Raw genomic sequence first — 22077 nt, 5'->3', positions numbered from 1 at the left:
GACCTTCAAGATCATCTAGTTTCAATTGCCCTGCCACAGGCAGGGACACCTTCCCCTGGATCAGGTTGCTCAAAGCCTCATCCAGCCTGGCCTGGAACACCTCCAGAGATGAGGCGTCCATCAGAGGACTAATGATGAAGCCATCAGAGGACTAATCCAAGAAATCCTACAAGACTATTCTTTTACGGAAGTTTCTGATCATAGATAGAAAAAGAGGGAGGTGGATCAGGAGCATACATTCCCACTTCTAAAATTAGTCTAATCTTTGTTTTTGGAAATCAGGTGCAACTTTCAAGGGAAATTGACTCATCCTGATTTGAAAGACATCTGAGATGAGGACAGCATACAGTATAATCTCCAACGGTTTATTAGCTGCATAGCATTGAAGGTCAGAAAGGATTTTAGAAATCACTTAATCACTTTCACATGCCAGCAGAGGACATTTTGACCAGGCACCTCTGCATAGAGACAAGCATCTAAACTGTCAGTAACTGAAATTTTCAAACAACAGGCATGGATGCAAAGACATGAGGGCATGCAGATTACGAAAGGAAGACACCTGCATCACTGTAGTGGTGGCTGTTAATTACTATTTGAATGCAACAACAAAAATCTAAAACATCTGATCAGCAGTATGATCAGTTGTTCAGCTTTGAATAGTTGATGATAGTTATTTTAGTTAACATATTTATATGTGCTATTAGCTATGAATTATCTATAGCTGGCAACCATGAACATTTCATAGATTTCATAGATTTCATAGATTTCTAGGTTGGAAAAGACCTTAGAGATCATCGAGTCCAACCATCCCTAATCCCCATTAAACCATATCCTCAAGTAGCTCATCCACCCTATTCTTAAACACATCCAGGGATGGGGACTCAACCACCTCCCTGGGCAGCTTATTCCAGTGGCTGACAACCCTTTCAGAGAAGAAATACTTCCTAACATCCAACCTGAATCTCCCCTGACTAAGCTTATGCCCATTTCCTCTTGTTCTATCACCCATCACTAATGTAAAGAGCCCTTCCCCTAACTCCCCACCATCTTTTCTCAAGTATTTGTATGTAAGTGAACAGATTAAATGTTTTAGAGGACCACAGAACTAAAACAAACATCAAGTTTTACAGAACCATCAGTCTGTGGGTGTCAGAGGGATAGTCGGGAGCTGTCCTATGCTCCCAGTTTTTGCCCAGCTTCACACATGCTCAAATTTTCATTCGTTTCACTTTTATGCCAGGCTTAATCTGCTGATGCAACAGTTCCTCTTGACTGACACTAGTAATGAAGACAAAAGGAATTACTCCTGCTCTCCACAGACAGTGAAAGAGCATCAAGATTAGTTAATAAAGTTTCACAAATATTTACTGTTTACTCATTTTCAAAACTTTTCCCTTTTTTACTTTGGTTTTAGTTGAACCAAGGGCTAACAAAGTCATCTGGCTCTAATTACCTTCAGGGGATTTGGAGATGATAAAGACCTATGACTCCTATAGGAACACAGGAATAAATTTATCTATCTATAAAGACTACTGAACTCTATCCTCTTTCCAGGTCTTTTCCAATTTCCAGGCAATTTCCAGGGCATTTTAAGACTGAATAATTTAATTTTCTTCATTACCTGCCCCTCCACTATTTCTAAGCAAGCCCAAAAGAGATGATTATACTTTTATTTATTTAAATTGTTGTATTAATAGTAATAAAAAATAAAAATAATTTAACATCCCCCTCAAATAAATAAAAAGAAACAAAAAAAATCCCCAAAACAAAGCCTAAATCTTCACTGTCTGTTGAAGAAGTTTAGCATGGATTTCATGTCCCTCTGAAGGTATTTTAGAGAGCAACATGCCAACTGTATAAAGGTCTATGTTGAAGGGCTTAATTATTTATGTTCAAATCTCTTCCAGAAAGAGAAAATCAGAATGAACTGGGGGGGGGGTGGGGGTGGGGGGGGGGTGGGGGGAAGGAAAAATAAATAGTACTGGAAAAATAACAGTTACTTTGAGTCTGTATTGCAGACAGTCTTTCACTAACAAAGACTGTCCTTAGGCCTGCTGGCCTCGTAACAAAGTGAATTTGTTGTGATTTCAGAAATACACTTTGTTATAAAATGCACCAAGCCTTCCTGCCTCCCCCTCTCCCACTCCCCAAAGGGACATCGTAACTGTAGTTCTTTGTGTTATGCTTCAGCGATTCACACAGCATTTTAATTCCTCCTTTGGTCTTGCAAAGAAAATCCTTCCATGTTGTATTCCTTACATGTTTTATTGAAGGATTGTAAGAGGAGACTGAAAAGAATATAAAGAATGGTTGAAGGGAAACGGGAATAGTAACTGAAATAGCCTTCTAGAAAAAGCAAATATCATTTTAAAAAGACACTATAACTGGGAAGCCGGGGAGAGGAACAGTTTACTTATCATTAATAATCAAGAAAATGTTGGTTATTATAAAAATATCTTCATTATAAGCTTGAGATTTCTGGACTTCCTGGTATTTGTGCACAAAAAAATAATTACTATTCTCTCTCCCATTAGGCAAAACGGCCACCAAACCTGGAGGAGAGAACATCCATTATCACACCTATTTGCTTTTGGCAGTGTTCAAATACAGTCCCTGTCCATGACCTCTTTTTGTAGGCAATGTATAACATTGATATTTGCTAACAAACTCCATGTTACACAGTTGAAGCCTATGCACGTACAAATGTCCTAGCTTGATTCAGTCCAAACTCAGTTGAAGCAAGATTAGTGTTACAAATACAAGACAGGAACCCAAAGTAGTTTTGAGGCATGATTCTCTCCATGAACAGCAATCAGGGTCCATTATAGCCAGAAATGTTGCAGGATCTATGAGAAGCGATTCAAAGGAAATATTCCAAGAAAGATAATATGCATTGATATTACATATTTTCATTATGTATCTGCTTCTAGGAGAAAAACATCTTGTTTTGACATTTGGAGAAAACAGTAACATATTTTATTTAACCTGGTTTTCTGTTAATGTAACAATGCAAGGCTATATAATGAGGAAAGCTAGGAAAGTCAATTTTCGTACAATAGAATGACACTTAATAGGCACAAAAATGACCTGTATAATCTACTAAGGGTGTCTGGTCTAGTTATTAAGTTTCCAAGTCAATATGTATAAAAAACATGCTTATCTTTCCGTAAGGAGAAATCAATTTTTTCTGTGTGTGCTCTGAGCTCTCAAAGGTTAATTAGAAAGCAGAAGGAATGAAGGCTAAGCCTCTATTTTTATGAGAGTGTGCTATTGTTTGTTTTTTGTTTTTTTGTTTTTTTTTTTTTTGTGAGGAATATTTAGCAATACATTTTAAACCAGCTCGTTTAAAGACCACATCTGTGAATAACAGAACTACAAGCGCCAGAAACAATCTTAGGAAAAGAGAACAGCTCACAATTTGGGTAGAGCCAGAACAGGTGGAGTCAAACATGCAGAGTAGGTGTGAATTTACAGAAAAGATAAAGGTTGCTAAGAAGTGAAATACTTTTTGATCTCAGTTTTGTCCTTTGCAACTTAAGAAAGTATGTTTCTTTTTAATATGAAAACTGAATGCTTTCAACAGTTGGAAGTACCACAGGAAGGTTACTGAATCCTTCTAGAGTTAATCTCTGTAAAAATCAACTGCAATCATGTATCTTAGTAAATAAAAAGAGATGCATTTTTTGAAAGGCAAAACACATCCAAAGTAAAACTGGAAAGACAGCCAAATCCTCTGGGTGTTAATACTGATGGCCTGCAGCCATACTAGCTTGGGTTGTGATCTTAGAGTCTCATAGGACAAGCAAGGTCAGACTTGGTCAATCCTCAAACAGGACACCTACAAAGTAAATCCAGGTGCTGCAAGTCATAGTGTCACCAACTCAGCAGCAAGAACTTTTCTTCTGTCTTGAGCTTTTAATCACTGCAACAGGTATGGTCATAGGGGTCATTCATCTCTTGCAAGTGCTGCCTTCTGAACAGTTATAAAATTGCAGTCCTGGCCACTTGAGGGCATTAAGATAATCATGTCATTTTTTAAAGAGCAGAAGCATTAACCTTACTAGCCTGTCCTGATTTCAATCAGATATTAAATATTTCAGCCAAATGTTTAATTAAATATTAAACATTCAGCCAAATGTTTTGGCTGATTAAGTAAGTATTCTTTTCCTCTCCTTTTCAAAGCAGAGCTTTATTGTTGCTCAGTTCTTCTATATGCCCACACACTTAGTAACAAACATGGTGGGGGCATTGACTGCTTTACAGGTTCTTTGTAAGTGAAACCCAACATATTTTGGTCAGAGAACTAAAACAAATACTGCAAACGATATTCCCAGTTTGCCACAATTGCAGAATTTTGTTATTTTACTCTCTTAATATTTTTCAGCAGTGCTTTGAAAATGCAAATAATCATTATGGTACTCTTAGCACATTCTATGACTGATGTTTGAATTGTTTTTTCTGTGGTATTTTCTACATGTAAAGTCCTTTTCCTTTCCTAATACAGTGAGGACTTTTTTCAGATCTGTCTTCAGAAATCGCTTCCTTTCTGAGAACCATCAACAGCAATATTTTTTACTAGATCTACCTAAGTCTTATGGAGCTGGTTCCCAAAAGCCCTGGAACGGCTTTGTCCCATTTCCTTGCAGTAAGGCTTATGTTCCCAGATGCCAAGCAGCCTGAATTCAGATTGCTTATTACAGTACCTAATTTTGGCATCAGAATTGCTAGGGTTTCCAAGTCCAAAGTAGTAAAGAGCTATTTTTACAGTTCCAGAAACAAGAAATGTGGCCTGATCCAAGCTCAAGGGTCATGTTCAGTTATACAAATATGATGCCAAAGTCAGGAAAACTATCTAGTCAGAACCAACTGTTAGACAGTTATGGTTAAATAAGAGGAATCTTACTACATAGTTTGAGCATCATGAGGGATCAATACAGAGCTTAAATTTCTTCAGAATGAAATTTAACATCACTAAATTGCACACTGTGACTCTGTAGGGTTTCCTTACACTTTCTAACCTAATAGTGACTATAGAAGATGAAGAAGAGGGGATGATACTTTACAGCTGTTACATGTAAGGTAGTCCTTTCATAGAATCATAGAATCATAGAATGGTTTGGATTGGAAAGAACCTCAAAGATCATCTATTTCCACCCCCCCTGCCATGGGCACGGACATCCTCCACTACACCAGGTTGCTCAAAGCCTCATCCAACCTGGCCTTGAACACCCCCAGCAATGAGGCATCTACAACTACTCTAGGTAACCTGTTCCAGTGTCTCACCATCCTCAATGTAAAAAATTTCCTTCTTCTCCTACAGTGAGCAGTTCTTCATTCTCCCAGTCCCTGCCTTTGCCTTCTGTGACTTGGGCTGTGCAGCTGGAGCTCTTGCCAGTGAAGACTGAGGCAAAGAAGTCATTGAGTACCTCAGCCTTCTCCATATCCTGGGTAACCAGGTCTCCCATTTCCTTCCAGAGATGACTCACATTTTCCTTAGTCCTCCTTCTATCACTGACATACTTATAGAAGCTTTTCTTGTTGCCCTTGATGTCCCTGGCCAGATTTAACTCTGTCAGGTCTTTAGCTTTCCTAATCTGTCCCTGGTTACTTGGACAATTTCTCTGTATTCTTCCCAGACTATCTGTCTTTGCTTGCACCCTCTTTAGGCTTCTTTTTGTGTCCGAGTTGGTCCAGGAGCTCCTTGTTCATCCATGCAGGCCTCCTGGCATTTTTGCCCATCTTTCTCTTTGTTGGGATGCACTGCTCCTGAGCTTGGACGAGGTGATCCTTGAACACTACCCAGCTTTCTTGGGTCCCTCTTCCCTCCAGGGTTTTCTCTGTAGTACCCTACCAAGCTAATCCCTGAAGAGGCTGAAGTCTGCTCTCCTGAAATCCAGGGTAGTGAGCTTGCTGAGTGCTCTCTTTGCTGCCCTAAGGATCTTGAAGTCCACCAATTTCTACAAATTTCTTGACAAATCCGTAGTGTCTGTTTGCTCTCTCTTTGTTTCTTTTTTGTTGTTATGTTTTCTTCTTTTTTCTTTTCTTCCCCTCTTCCCCCCCCCCCCCCCCCAGCCCCCGTCACGTCCAAATAATTTGTTTTGTTCCATGTCTCAGTCATTTTCCGGGAATCAACAACTGAGCAGCTGTGAACTCTCAATCTGAGCATGGGTATTTCTTGTTGATGTCAACAGAACTGCAGCAGGTACATAAGTGCTTTTCTGAGTAGGAATGGACAACGACAAGAGAACAAGTGTCTGTACCAAGTACTTAGGGGGAAATGTCAATACCTTAGGCTTTTTCTCATGAGACTCCCTGCCTGGTGTCTAATACAAAACTATTTCATGTATTTGTCAGCAGCTAAGAAAAAATAATATCTTTATGGACTAGTTTTTAAATATTACTAGGGAAAAAAAAAAGGAAGACAAGTACTGTCATAGTGCAATTTGCAGTTCAACAAATTATTTCATAAATCAAGAAAATATATCTGGGAACAACAAAGGTTGTATCTACACTACAGAACTCTGTCTTCAAAAGCAGAGACTCAAGAGATGTGTTTTGGGTCATCATGCTTCACAGGGAACACTCAGGAACAGTATAATCCTTGGATATATAAAAAGTAGCAGAATATCACTCCTATGATAGTTGGAAACTTAGTTTTAATTTCTTGTCTAAATGTATCCATTGCCAGGATTTGTGCTAGTAGACTTTTCAGCTATGCTGACAATACATAAGATATTCTAGTATCTGGGGTTTTTTTTTGTTTCTTTTTTTTTTTTTCCCTTTTTCTAAATGACACAAATTGAAACTTGAAATAATACACCAACCAGGCTACAGTGGTAAATAAGCACTAGTTTATTGGAAAAGTGGTGGACTTTTCTCCCAACACTTAACAGTTTAAAAATGAAATTCTATTATCTATCTTAAAACTGCATTTTAACCTAGTGTCTGTGTGCATGAAAAAAGGGAGGGCTGAACAGATGGATATGTTGATCTCTTTGGCTAAGGCATTTTTTAATCCAACAATTTTCCTATTATTTGCTGCTTTCCAGAGTCTTGGAGAAAACAGAATCATCTACACTGCCTTCATCACACTTATAAGACTTGAAGATCTGCACAACTCTTTCTTCAGAGGCTTCCTACCAAGATTACGACACTTCTTCTTTTCTTTCATCCTCCAAATTTGAAATATACATATTTGGAGATTGATCTCTCTGCCAGCTTTGGAAATTGGCTTATGTTAGAGGCAGAACATCAGCAAGTGAAGGCACACTCTTCTGTGGCACTGAAAACTGACTTTTTCAGGTGTTTGGCTACTGTCATTCTGTTTTGGCCAAGCTGACATCCAGAAAATCTCTACTGTCAATTCTAGGGAAGTTTGTTGGCAGAAAGGGAAGAGGGGGTTGTTTTGCTTTGTGTCTTGGAGAAGATACCAGCTGCTATGGGCAGACCATACCTGTCACATGCTCGTCTGTTCCAAAAATTTCAGGTACAGTAGCATTTAAGGCCTACTTGACTCCTCTCTGTAATATGCATGTTTTTGCCTTTAAGGACTCAAATTATTAAGTCTAAATTAAATCTCTTGCTTGGTGTATTGCATTTTGATGAAGTTGCTAAGAACAAAACAAAATTACTGAGAAGGGAGCCTTCTATCCTTTAATTCAGCAAAGGTGAGTTAAAAATATTGTGTAGAGCTACACAGCTGATTTTCATCTTTGAGTTTGATGAGTAACCTGATTAAACCCATCTTTTGTTTAAAATAACAGGAGATATGTTAGTCACCTGACTAACATGCTTTGCAGAACAGGTGCAGTCCAGTCTAAACTAGTAGAGGAAATTTGTAGGAGCTTGCCTGGAGTGTTATAGTCCCATCCTGAGTACATGCAATACATCACATGAATATGCCTCAGTGAAAAACTGGAAGCCTCAAATTACTATTTTTTACATATGGAAAGTTAATATACTATAAATTACCAGGATCCCTTTTTAAACATCTGAAAGACACTGAAAGTTTCTTTTAACATCTTTTTTAAACGTAACTCTGTTTCCTCCTTCCTTTGGCTAATCAAAAAGAAAACAACTGTCAAACAAACAACACAAATTGCTTGCATTTCTATAAACAATGTATGTTTAGGTTTCTAGACAATGTCTAACAACTGACTTGAGCAGAGCCATGATAATTACATCATTTTAAGAATCTGGATGCCTTTGCCCTAAATGGTCTACACTAGCGCGTTAGTCCTGCAATCAGATTTGACAGTCACATCTCATGGTCATCTTATTCTATAACATAAAAAACGTCTGCCAAGAAAGATACATTCAAAATTCTGAAAGGATAATTTTTAAAATTATAAATTTGCTAAAACAAACCTAATGTTGGAATATAAGTCTGGTAATCTGAACAATATCAAGAAATAAAGTTGAAAATAAGATAAGTTAAGACTGTTTAGTCTTAATGAAAGTTATTATCAAAGGGATTCCCACAAAACAATAAAAACAGTTACAGAAACATCTACCTGTAATATCCCAGAGCTGTGAGAATTAAAGGAGAGAGGAAAACAGGGAGGAAGCAAGAGGGAGTTGACAGAAAGGGAGAGAAGAAAGGAGGAAGGGACCAGAAAAGAGCCCGCCTTTGTTGCTATCTTACCAAAGATGACTTAAATACATACTGAAGTGTTAAAAATATTAAAATACATTACACCATGTTAAAAAGTCCAAAGACTTAATGGAGGAAGTGTTAACACTTCATGTTTCCCCATCTTTCTAGCCCCAGAGAAAGTTTCCATTTCCTACATGATTTTTCTCAAATTAGTGTGAGGTCTCATACTTTATGGGCTAAAGATTAACACTGTTTGTTTACAGCCTGAATTTATAGCAAACTAACAGTGCAAATACCCATTTACACAATGCATTGTGATCCAGAAGAGTGAGTGCAAATCACAGTATTTTACAACCAATAATTCATTTTAATTGATATGGGGAAGCCACATATTTTTTACGTGTCACAAAGATAACCAAGTGAGAAAAAAAAAAAGGCTTTTAAATCATAGAATCATGGAATCATAAAATAGTTTGGGTTGGAAGGGACCTTAAAGATCATTTAGTTCCAAACCCCCTGCCAGGGGGGGACACTTTTCACTAGATCAGGTTGCTTAAAGCCTCATCCAACCTGGCCTTGAACACTTCCAGGGATGGGACAGCCACAACTTCTCTGGGAAACCTGTTCCAGTGTTTCATCACTCTCATTGTAAAAAATTTCTTCCTTAGATCTAATCTAAATCTCCCCTCTTCCAGTTTAAAGCCATTGCCCCTTGTCCTATGTCCTGTTGTAAAAAGTCCCTCTCTAGATTTTCTGTAGGGGCAAGATCCTGACAGGATCTTGATAGGGCCATGATCCTGATAAAGTTCCATCTCTTATTTTACACTTGATTTTCTTCTTCTTTATCTTCCCTACCTCTGAACAATTTTATCTGAAAACACATACTTTTTATTAGGACATATTGCTGGCAAATGTATTGACAGTCTGAATCATGAAAAGGAAAGCATAAAGAAACCAGAAATTTTAGATTTGGTTTTGCACCTGTTGTTTTTGCAGCCAACACTCCACCTGGGAGTTATGTTATTATTTTCTCTTTCTAACTTGGGTTACCTCGACATGCTGGTAGAGGCTGGAGGAGGAGGAACCTAGTAATATTTATTTCACTCTGGTTTCTGAAGCTACAAGATTGTCATCTGTATTAAGCAGTTTTCTAGTACCTTACACAGTCAAGAACAAGACAAGCACGGCCAGTGTGAGTTATGTCCTGCAGGATGAGTTTCTAAGAAATCAGATATGAAGTCCTCTCTGAATATCCTTAGCCCTTTAGCTTTGACTGGACACCCACACTTTAGATAGTGAAAGTTGGCTGAGATAAATCTCACTCAAAATATTTATCTTTACTGAGACGGATCTTCAGATATGTGTTACCCTGACATAGCATGGCTGAAATTAACTTAATTTCCTTTGCCAAAATATCGGAGAATCTTTCAGAATTTTAGCAGTAAACATTGAATTTTGCTGAACATAGTCCCGTGTCCTAAATATTAGAGATCTCGGAATTACTATTGGCAAACTGAGAGATCTGAAAATTCCCAAAATAGAATACACGAACCCAAACGCATCCTGATCTTTGCAAAGAAAGAAAAGCCGGATCCTGGTGTTTCTAATCATCATGGGGAATGGTGTCTTTGTCCCAAGAGTTAAAGAAGTCAGCAGAAATACTGATAGAGTGAAATAGAGCTAAGTGACAGAACACAAAAGCAGAATCTAGACTTTTGGATTTCAAATGGAAACCTCAAAACTGAGAGCTTCTGATATTTAAGCAACGAAAAGTTCACAGCAAATCATGGAGCAATCAAATCCAACACCTCCCAGTAGGAATGCTCCAGTACAAAATCGATTTGTCCTATTTGCAAGAGTTCACCATGTCATGGTGCTTAGTAGCTTGCTATTTTTCTCATCTGCCAAGAACATACAATGAATTGCAGGTAAACTGCTTTGGGTCACCTCTTTTGAAGCGCCAAGTACCCTCAGTGCTGTTTTGTAACGAGCAGAACCTGACCAGAATACAAACACGGTATTTTTATGCTCTCTGCGCAGTTTGGAAAACAACAACATGGTCCCCAAGCAGACTGGCAGATAAATGGCACCAGAGCACTCTCTTGGCAACATACATCTCTGTTAGGGCCCAAAAGTCTTTGAGCAATTTCAGCTGTCAGGTTGCAGCAGATGAGCCAACCGTTATCCTGCTCAAACCCACAGGCCTGATTACTGTCACTCTTGTATCTGCAAGGAAGTAACAAACCTGTTCAACAGCTGCGTAGGTGAAAGTATACCCTGTGGTATATCTAGGCATCCTACTGTTATAAAGAGGAATACTCAGCGAGCACAGAACAAATCTAATGAACTACTTAATGCTTTTTTCTTTGGAGATGACTTTCTGGTGTCTAGAAGAACTTAGAAGGTATTTCTTCCCTATGGGATGCAGTGACATAGGACAGGTCCTTCACTTACCTTTGAATGGGTTTGAACTGGAGTCACAGGGAGTGAGCCTGACTTAAGAACAGCACCAGGTTAAATCAGGTGAGACTAATTAACACATACGCAATGCTACGATGATATGGCATATACCTTCAGAGAAAGCAGATTAATGTCTGCACATGGTAATACAATGAACTCCATAGACATAGCAACCCAATTTCTTACAGTAAAGCAGTGCTGTAGTGTAGGCAGCTGAGTTTCACCATTACAGCTACAGAGAACTATTTGAAAAAAAGAAACCTCACTGGAGAACCTTCACCGTGGCATCTTCTTCAGGTAGTGCTTGTATCTCTTTACTGACTGAAGACAGAATTCAGTTCACCTTCCTAAATTAGCTGCTTCAGAAAAATATGTAAGGATTTGGTAAAATGAAATCTATGTGCAGATTTTAATATAGTCCAAATAAATGATTACACTGACTAATCTTTATGATTAACTTAACTATACTATAGCAACTGGGTTGTACAAGTTGGCTGGTTTGCTGCTTTCCTTAAGAAAATAGTTCACATATTTCTTACAAAACTCTACTCATGAGAGTGATGTACTGATACATTAGTAAAAGAGTTCACAAAATGTGTTATGTTTTTTTTTTTTCTTTATAAAATACTGGTAATTGCCAAATAATCCAAAAAAACCCTGTCTTCTCCATGACAAAGTACAAAGTTTTGGTCTGTTTCATGGGAAGAAAAAAACTGCAGAAGTTGAAAAAAATGTTCACATATAATGTAAATTGCTCATTCAGAGCTTTCAGCTCAGTTTGTCTCTAAATTGCTCTATAGCAAAAGCCATACAAGGCCGTGGAAATGCCATTTCCATTATATTTGCAGGAAAGTCTCGGATTTAACTCCTACAATGAGAACAGAAAATTACTGTACGCTGTCTTTTTTTGTGACCCAAGTTCCTAACAGTGACCCTTATTTGATTTATTTTGTGATAATTTTAACATTGCCATTATACTCATTTCTGGAACAGCTAACTCGTAGTCCCTACAAGTCAGAGAGAATTGTTCTTCATGTGACTCTGGAAAACAGAAACAGCCTAAGAAGTTTAACCATTCCATTTATTTATATGCTGCAATCCTCTATAATTCAGTATGGGATTTACCATCTTTGGGCTCACACTAAGGAACACATAAAAACCTGGTCAGAAACTCTGCATCCTAGAAATGGTAAATTTAGGAAGCAATGGTTATATGACTTTTGGATGCATAAGGGTGTTTCCACAAAGAGTTATCCTTCCAGAGTGGAAATGTTTTTAGGTAAAGCAGAGAAAATTTACACTCTATATTTTTCTACATTGCAAGGGCCTGGGTCTCAACTCCTCTGCAAAGTTTTAAACTGATTTAACTCTGTGACTCTCAAGTCTTCCCTAATTTACTCAATGCTACATCAAATCAGTCCATGTTTATTTTTATAGCATATTGGAAAGCTGTGCATAGGTATTTATGTTGTAATTCTGACACCATACAGAATAGCTTCAGAAATAATATGCAAGCTTGTACTGCTCTAAAAAAATCTCACTAATCGTCTTTCCCGTAGTTGTAAACTTAAATTGGCAAAGACTACTAATATTTAATGTACGCTAAAAGAAATTTGCATATAGCAAATGACATTTTTCCTATTACTTAGTAAATTGCACAGTGTGTCTGAAGCCAGCCATAAGCAAAACACACTTTAATTGTCAATTTAAGTGGGATTACTGTGATGTTGTTTCAAAAAACTCAATGTAGACCCTTCTAATAGGATTCACAACAGCACAGACTCTCTTATTCTAGATGAAATTGCCTGTAAAGTATTCTGCTCCAAACAGAAGGTTTCTCTTTAAGTTACTTGGTTACTTGAACAATGGTGGAACAATATGGAAGCCTAGCAAACTTATCACTTCATGTGTACTAGGGTTTTCCAACTTTACAGGGATTAATCTCTAGAGACCCAGCAGGCACATGCACGATTTCAAACTGTGATTTTGTTTCTCACCATCTCATGGTGATATATATATAAAGTCTTTGTCATCTCTACCCAGATTCTTCATAAAACTTCTCACAAGCTTTATTGATGTTGCAGAGATTCACCTATGACATTCTCCCCATGGACCTTAATACCAGTCCATTTTAGAGGATTTTGATAGCCCAAGAGTCAGTAAACCACATACTCAAGTCAGTTTTGGCATTGAAGGTTTGTTTAAGTGCATTTGTATGCATTTTTAAGGTAGGTGTCTAACAGTGGACATGACAGTACAGAAATATCAAATGTCACTTTTCATTCTTTCCATTAGCTCAACATTTCTGGATTCATCACTGCGCTGCAAATGAAAATTTCATTAATATTCTCCACATGGAATAATTCTGAAGTTCCTGAACACCAAGGACCTCTGGCAAAGCCTGTCACCACTGACTGATCTCAGCAAGAGATTTTGCATCTGAGAACCACTTATTGGCTAGTGTCAGAAAGAACAATAAAATAATGATTCCCAAACTCTCCAAAAACACAAGACACTTCCAATAATATGGCACTTCTCTGCAAAAAACCTGTTCAGATACAAACAATATTTTGAAACCCGGTCAATGATAATAACTATAAACAAAGCAGTGAACTACAGTGAAAAACTTGTATCATATGGTGCTCAGAAGACACACGTCACTCTTTTCTCAGAATGCACAGTAGATTTACAGCACTAAATTAATGCAATCTCTCTCTCAGAAAGGCTTACTAAGCTCTTCTCCCACCACATAGCTCTGCTCAAACTCAATAAAGAGTTCTCTCTACTAGTTTCACATGAGAACACAGCTGCTTCAGGTTCCTTGCTAGCAGAACGATACTTCATATCGTTCTTTATTAGGTTCTTTGATCTTCCAAGTTCTACATTCTATGTCTCAATATGTGAAACGCTATGAGAAGATCTTATGTTGAAGACGAAGAGAAAAAGACACAACAAAGTTCTTCAGAATATTTTTAAGAAACATTAGTGTAACCGAAAATCAAGTCCTTCAGAGTTAGGTAATGGGTCATTTATAGCAATATGGTATAAACAGCCCAAGGATTAAGATAAATGAGTAAAACAAACACAAAGCATGAGCTCTCCCAGCATGGACCATTAGAATTTATCATACACAGTTCATTTACAGTGTGCTGGAGGAAAAGGGGAAACACATAGTTCTCCAAGGGCTTCCCATAAATTGCATAAATGTTTCAGACCAAGTCTTGTTATTTTTATTATTTTTAAATCCAGAACCCTGTGGAAATGTTTTCTTTCCAGGGGATTCTGCTTCCTTTAAATTGCCTTTTTCATATTGTTAGAGTGGCAATGCAGAACAGTCAGCAGTGAGAAGACTCATAATACAACTACAGTTACATGTGAACAAAGTGCACGCTGCTGTTAAACATATTTCCTCTTCCTTCCTAGTTAAATCTATCACAATGATCTATTCTCAGGGAAATAGGCAACTGCAGGTTATAGAAGTAACTAATTTCCTCTTGGTATTTTGTAAAAGCAAATAGTTTGGTTTGAAACTGAATGTTAATTAAAAAAAAAAAACAAAACAAAACACAAACAAACAAACAAAAAACGAAACAGAAAGCCCCCTGAACCTGCAACCCTTCTCAAACATGTCATAAGATCTTTATTACTTTTGTTATGACATTACATGTCATAAGATTTTTGCAACTTTTGGCAATGTCTGGATCACAGATCTGAGAATTGAATTAGCTTGGTTTTTCTGCTAATCCCATCACTTTGTGAAGTTGAGCGGCTCTCTCAAACCAAAAAGTTCCACAGTTTTGAATATAAAGGAAGTTGAGCAAGGAAAATGGTGTTGGTGTCTTTGCAATTGAGTGTTCAGGAAAGCTCTGATCAGTTCTCTGTTCCATCACACACTAATTGGACGATCTCAGTAAACCTCTAAGGGCTGGACCCACAAGAGTTCTCAGGCTGCATTTCTTTTCCCAGCATCTGCTGCAGCACAACTCAGAGCTCTTAGCTGGTGCCCCAGCTCCCATCCAGTCCACAGGAAGATGAAGCCTAATGCAGTGCCTGAGACTGGAATCTATAAATCAAAACTATACCAGAGGTGGGCTAGTTGCAAACCAATCCATTAGGAGAAACTGCAGATTTTTGCAGATCCCTCTTTCAAGCAAACACGCAACCAGACTGAAGACAGCCAGCGCTGCAAACAATCACAAGAAAAACAGACAGGACACTTCTGGAAGCACCTTTTCTGTGCTTTCACATTCACACATCACCATGCTGTGCTTGCCTGGACCATGCCTCTACGTCGTGAGACTGCCTCAGACACCATCAGATGATTTTGATGGGAACAGATACTGCAAGGATATTTGCAGAAGCATCAGGCAGGTGTCAGGCTACTAAGTGCTGGCAAGATGACAGCAGTTCTGGATAAAATCTGGAGCAGGAATCAAAATATTTGTAGCTTCAGTACTGAAAACATAGAACCTCAGAATCATAGAATGGTTAGGGTTGGAAGGGACCTCAAAGATCATCTAGTTCCAACCCCCCTGCCATAGATACTTGCTTGTTGTGTAGCTCAGTAAATGCTTCTCTCCACACACCCCCATTATCAGTGAAAGGCCAAAGGCTTTGTATTGACCTACCAACGCAGCATCTAGGGAGCTGTCTGTGCTTGGCTTGGCTTGAGATGATCCGGGTTGTTTTAGCTATGATAACAATTGTCTAGTGGTCAGGTGAGTACTGTCAAACTTGTCTTTAGCTTAGTTCTGTCAATGTTGTAGCTGATAAAGGTCTAACCCATGTAGCCACTGAGGAACTAACATGAAACCTCCATTTAAGTTAGGTCTTGGGGAGGCTCCTGTGGTGGTATAGTGAATAGGTGAACATAGACAAACTTAGAATAAAGGACATGTAAGCAGAGTGTGTTAGAAAACATACTCAAACTGGGAGAAGGAAGAGATTCTATGAATAATGGGAAAATACTTAAACACATTAATTTCTCTTACAGGATACTAAGAATTCTAATTAAATAAGAAAGAAAAAAAAAGAAAGAAATCTGTACCATTCTCAAAGTTGGCAGAAAAAAAAGTCTCTCCCTTCTATCTTTAAAAACTAAACATAGTAAACATAGAATCTCAGATCTCAAAAGACCTCATGAAGAAGAAGATAAAAGAATAAGAACACTATTAATATCTCTGGATATTTGTTGGTCAGCTTTTAGAAACAAAGCCAGATTATCAGTCTTGGAGAAATCAGGTGTCAAAGACAACTAAGTAAAAAATCACGTGCACATTTAACAGAGATTTGAGTGACCCTTTGACGCAGATTTGGCTCTTAACAGTGCTCCAGCACTCTCCACTTCACCCAAGCATAAGAAACCCTACACATTTGCCCCAGGTTTGGGGTCTATCACAAGGAATTATCTAGTTTCAGGCAAGGTGGCAAGGTAGACAGAAACCGTATCATGCTCTGTTACTTCAGCCATGCTCCGTGACCAGGTTGTTACTATGCTTAGAATTGAAACTCAAAAAAATGTCTTACCATGAAGCAGGAAACACTAGATTTCCTGCAGTTACAGATGTCAGCTATACTAATTTCAAGATGTTCAGTATTTAGTCAGCGTGTCACTGACTTATTATTATTTAAAGGATGGAGTTTATAGCATTAAAAAGTACACAGAGCAATAAAATTGCTTTTGAAGTTGATTAAATACCTCAGTAGAATAGATGTTCCCTTGAGAACGTGCACAAAGAGTCCAAGACTAGATGAAAAGAAAGAAAGGATTTAATCACCATTATTTCAGGATAGGATCTAATTTCCTACAGGGGCTGATCCTTTTCATACTATCAGTACATTCCCTTTGTGTAGAAACTTTTCATATCGTTCACATAATCTTTTTCATCTATGAACTTTCACTGTCATAAAGAAGACCCAGAGAGAAATCTCTGAGGTTTAGTGGTTTTTTTTCTCCTCTATCTGTTTCTTTATTTCTTTTAATTCATGTCCAAACACTTTTGACTTCAGCAGATCTGAAGAAATTTATTAAGATATTGTTTCATTTTGAAGGAATGCTAAAAGCAGGTTAAGGATGTTTGTTCTTAGGAGATAAAAGAATCTCAAGAGAATCTTTCGAAGCTTAACATTTTGGGGAAAAAATGACTTTTAAACTCAGAAGCCTCACATCTTTTAGAACGGCTGGAAATGCAGAGAGAGATGAAATGGGAAGGCCCTTGTTTTATTTGCCTACCCTTAATGCTGACATTTCTCCAAGGCAGATGTTTTGAACAGACAAGGGAGAAAGAGCAGATGAGAAATTAAATTATTCAGCCAAAGAACTGCAGAATTTAGGAACTGTGGGTTGAACTCCGAGTTTTCTTAAAGTCTCTCCGACGTTATCACTGGACGTGATTCAGCTGTAAGTCAAACTGGTAGAGCAATGTTGCCTCTTGCTTGCAGTTTCTCAGGAAGCTGTGCCCATCTCTCAAAAATAGCTGCAAGTACTGGTCTCTCTGCCATTTTGTAGCTACATTTCAGGTTGTAAAACTGAACTTCAGTACTGGATACTGACTTTGAGCATCGCATACAAACTGCAGAGTGTGCAACACGTAACACAGAAACAAAGCATAGAGTATTTCATACATGCTCCACTGGTTCTCAATTAAAAAGGTTCAAACCCAATTCAGTGTGCCTGTTTTAATCTCTGAGGCTGAGGTATCAAGAATTCACTCCTTGCTTTGTGAGCCATCTAGACAGATGGAAGACAGGACACAACTTTGAATCAGAAATGGCTTAGTGGAGGAACACGGAGAGTGTAACTCCTTATCGCAAGAAAACAGAGTCAGCTTCAGCTTGGCAATCTTTGGAGCAGAACACTCCTTCTCCTCCTCCTCTTGAACAAATTATGCCACAATAATGAAGGTTAACTGCATGACAAGGGAAGGGACATAATGGAGAGGGAGGGGAAAAGCAACTGAAAAAGAATGACTGACTCAAATAAAAGGACAATATGGTTCCTTTCTGGCAGAGTCTGTGCAGTTCTTAATTTTGTTGTGGTGGTTTAGCAACGTGGTGCCGAAGGAGATCTTAAAGAAACTAGACCAGATGTGCACTGTTTATCTGAACACCACAGTTCATAGCTAGGAACAGAAAAAAAAAAAACATGTATAGTAAATGAGAAAGAATTTTTCTTTCCTACACTGCAAATATAATAAACTTTCAGGTCCTCGCTGATTTTGCCAGATCTTTGGCACTGTAGATTACAAGTTTTCATATTCTTATTATTTAGTGAAATAGGAGCTTTGTTCAGTTTAAAGATCAAATTATACAAAGGAATTCTTGCGACTATCTCTTTGACTCACAAAGAATTGTAGTTGGCTGAAGAAAAATTTATGATCTTCTAAATAAATAAATAAAAATATCTTGTGGTGAATCTTAAGATATTCTTGAACCAAAGCAGCAGAGTATTAATGTATCAAATATAATTATACTTCTAAATTATATCTTGAATTATTGATGAAATATTGACCAGCATAGTGTATCTCTAATGACCAATACACTTACAAGTTAATACACTCTAACAATGTATTAAGAGAAGAGTGGATGAAACCATAAATTCAATCTTTTTATCACCCTGTATTTTATAAAAATCCATTACATTATTTTGCCATGTACAAGGTCAAACCTAAAAGTTATTCAACAGTAGTTTAGCCAAGTTACAGCACATAGAAGAGTTTATCAGACTATCTTCAATTCTAAAAAATTTAGTCTCAGGAATTCTATCAGAATTAAGAAAAATAATTTGTTGTGGTCTTGACTAAGTTACACGTACCAGAAAAGCAATAAGATTAGTGAAATGAACACAACAGTAACCAACTTTGATGATTATGTTTCTCTACCATAAAACCTACTAAAATGAATATGAAATATATATTTTTTTCTTTTTTATTTTTGCTATGCTAGAAAGGAATTAAATTTTGATTAACTTTATAGTCATATAAACATAACAGAAATCAAAATAAATGCCTCATAAACATGTCCTGATCAGATTGTGATCTGAGCATGCAGGATTGTCAACTGGGAAAAATAAAACAATAGAAAAATTAACCATTCACTAAGAAACACCAAAACCCCTACAACATTAGAGTGTTTAAATCAGCTTTTTGATTTATAAATTGACAAAATTACTCTGGAGTCAACGGAGAATGATGAATATGATCACAGTGTAAAGTACTGTGTGAATGTGAAAATTGCTTGCAGACACCAAAGCACTCTAATTAATATACAGCTATGAAGATGTTACTGAAGAATATGATTTCATATCTCTGCCTTTACAAATATTTATATAGTTTTGCACATAAATGCATACATGTATAGAACTTTATGTGTATATCTTACTTAGAAGATTTTTATTCTATAACTTGTATAGATGCCTGACTATGCTATTTGCGTATGTTAATGAATTAGGAGCATTTACTATTCTGTACTCTAATTGTGGCTATGTGTTTTGAGGCCAGATAAAATTGTAGACTACCAGGTTGCTAATATTCCAGAGACCTTACGGCTCAAAGAATACAAACATACATGTTCAAGAAGGTGAAAATATCACAGAGAGAAGCAGCTTAAGAGACTTACCACCACCAATGAATGTGACATGGGCAGAGGTGACACTGACTGTACCTTATGCAAGTGAGCTGGTTCCCAAACCCAGAGTCCTTGTCTTTCTTTTCGTTCTTTTTTTTTTTTCCCAAAAAATAATAATCATAACACCCCTCAGGCTACGTTTTAGAAAGAACTGATGATTGGAAAAATTCTGACAAGACACATTTACTCTTGAATTTCTCAGTATGCCTACACTGGAACATGTAACAAACCATGCTCGATTTTGATGAGCATGCAACTGGCTTCAGACAAGTGTTTATCTGCAATCCAGCGGTTCTATGTAGGTCCTTCCCAGCTCACCACTGCAGCTACCAAAGCTTTCTGACTACAAGACCAACAGTGCAATAGGATTGTGAAACTCCTGAGAGCCACACATTGAAGAAACACTTTTTTTTCCTCCAATTCATAACTTTCCTTCCTTGGATAGCAGTAGGGAAACTGTGCGAGTGGCTTTTCAGCCACTTCACAAGAACCTTATCTTTTTATTTCTCATATTCTGCTATGGGCTGAAGTGAAAGTGGTGAGATTCAGGACAATTCAGTCAGCAGTTGCTGAGGTCCACAGCAGTGGTGCAGTGTATTAGAGTATGAGCAAAGATTATTGGGATTACCTGCCCTTTCAGAAAAGCCATAATTTCTTATGGTTAGTACTGAAATAAAGAGAAACATTGCCTATATGACAATTTTCAACTTTTTGGTCTATTTGATGAAAAATGGGGTAAAAGATTTCCAAAGACAAAACGGCTTACAGAAAGAAATAAGTCTTCCTATCATTGTGAATTTTGAGTAGTTTACTGCCTGCATCTCCAGCAGTAAACTACATACCGTAAATTTTGTGTTTATAGGCACAGAAGTTATACTCCTTACTCAAAAATTCTAGCTCTACAATTCAGCTTGTTCTGTGTGTATGTTAAACGTGAAGGCCATTAGAAAACACAATCTGTAATTATGTTTTATATTTCAGTCAGATCAATCAGGAGTGACCATACATTTTCTATTCAAGAAATTTCTAAGACTAAATTAATTTCTGTTAGATAAAAAAAATCACTTTTCACATGATCCGCGTTGCTGTTATGGAAAGTGTTCTGAAGGTTATCTTATTTCTAATTAAATGAAGCAAATGAGACAGAATTAAGCCTTCATGGGAGATAAAAAATAATGTCATAATCCAAAAAGGAATATACATCCAAAGGAAGGATACTTCATTTTTATTATTTATGTATTCTCCAGAATATTTTATAAAAGTCTTTGAGTCTCCTGAGACTTCTCCGTCTGAAACGCACACCTGTTTATTTTAAATAATCAGTGAATTTCATCAAGTGCTTAAAGTTAATCACATACTGAAATATTTTACTGGACTGGGGCAAGAGATATATAAAACTCATTCCTAAGATTTGAAAACCAAATCTGAAAAGCAAAAGAAGTGATTAAAAGTTCAAATTAAAATGGCGTTTTTCCATTCCAAGCTTGTAATGAATTCATACTTCCCTAAATGTTGGTCCTGTAGGAAAGGCTGAGGGATGATCTTATTTACCTTTATGACACTCTTCAGAGAAGCTGTTAGACAATGAGGTCTCAGCTTGATGTTTTGGGTGCTTGTTCAACAAGAGACTGAACTTTACAGAACTCGGGGTTTATCACTGCAGTGTTTTCTCAGCGTTTAGGAGAACATTCTCTGTCTTTAAGACTCAGGTAAATGATGTGAGTCACTGTGAAATCTCACTGGCATTCACTGAGGAAAGCAGATAAAGTACACAGATGAAATATTTCTACACAAACAGCAAAACCCATCATTGTCCCAAAGTTCTTCTTATGTATATGCCACAATATTTTATCAGTTCTCAGGCACAAACCTGAATGCCTGCTTCTTCTCTGCTTGTAGGTTTTCCCCTTGGAACTATTATCCATCATTAGAGAGAAAACATCCATCATCTCAAAAAACATAAGATAAAAAAGCCTACGAATATAGCACAAATCTCTGTACAATACTTTGCTCTTATAAGTGCATGCACAAACACACATAGAGGGGTTGGTCGAACAGTGTGTAATACATCGCTTCAGGATCAAACAGATGTCTGTACAATAACTCCATGCTTTCTGATCCTCAAGGCTGTCTGGGCATTGTGTTGCTCCTGCTGAACTTAAAATGATTTCTGATACTTGGGATCGCAGCAGTTTTATTATTTCCCAATAAGAATCCATATAAATGGATAGAGATGGTGGTGATAGTATAGGAATAATACTCAGTTGATTTCTTTTAACAGTTTAAAGTCCTCTGCAGTGTGATGCAATTTAACCTAGTATTATTATAAGAACTGTAAGATTTAACCTGGGGCAGATTCTGGCTTGTTGAGTAGCACAGGAAAAAGAAACTAATTA

This window comes from Tauraco erythrolophus, chromosome 1 (genome assembly GCF_009769465.1).
Source record: "Tauraco erythrolophus isolate bTauEry1 chromosome 1, bTauEry1.pri, whole genome shotgun sequence".
Taxonomy (NCBI): domain Eukaryota; kingdom Metazoa; phylum Chordata; class Aves; order Musophagiformes; family Musophagidae; genus Tauraco; species Tauraco erythrolophus.
Note: the sequence above shows the minus strand (reverse complement) of the source record.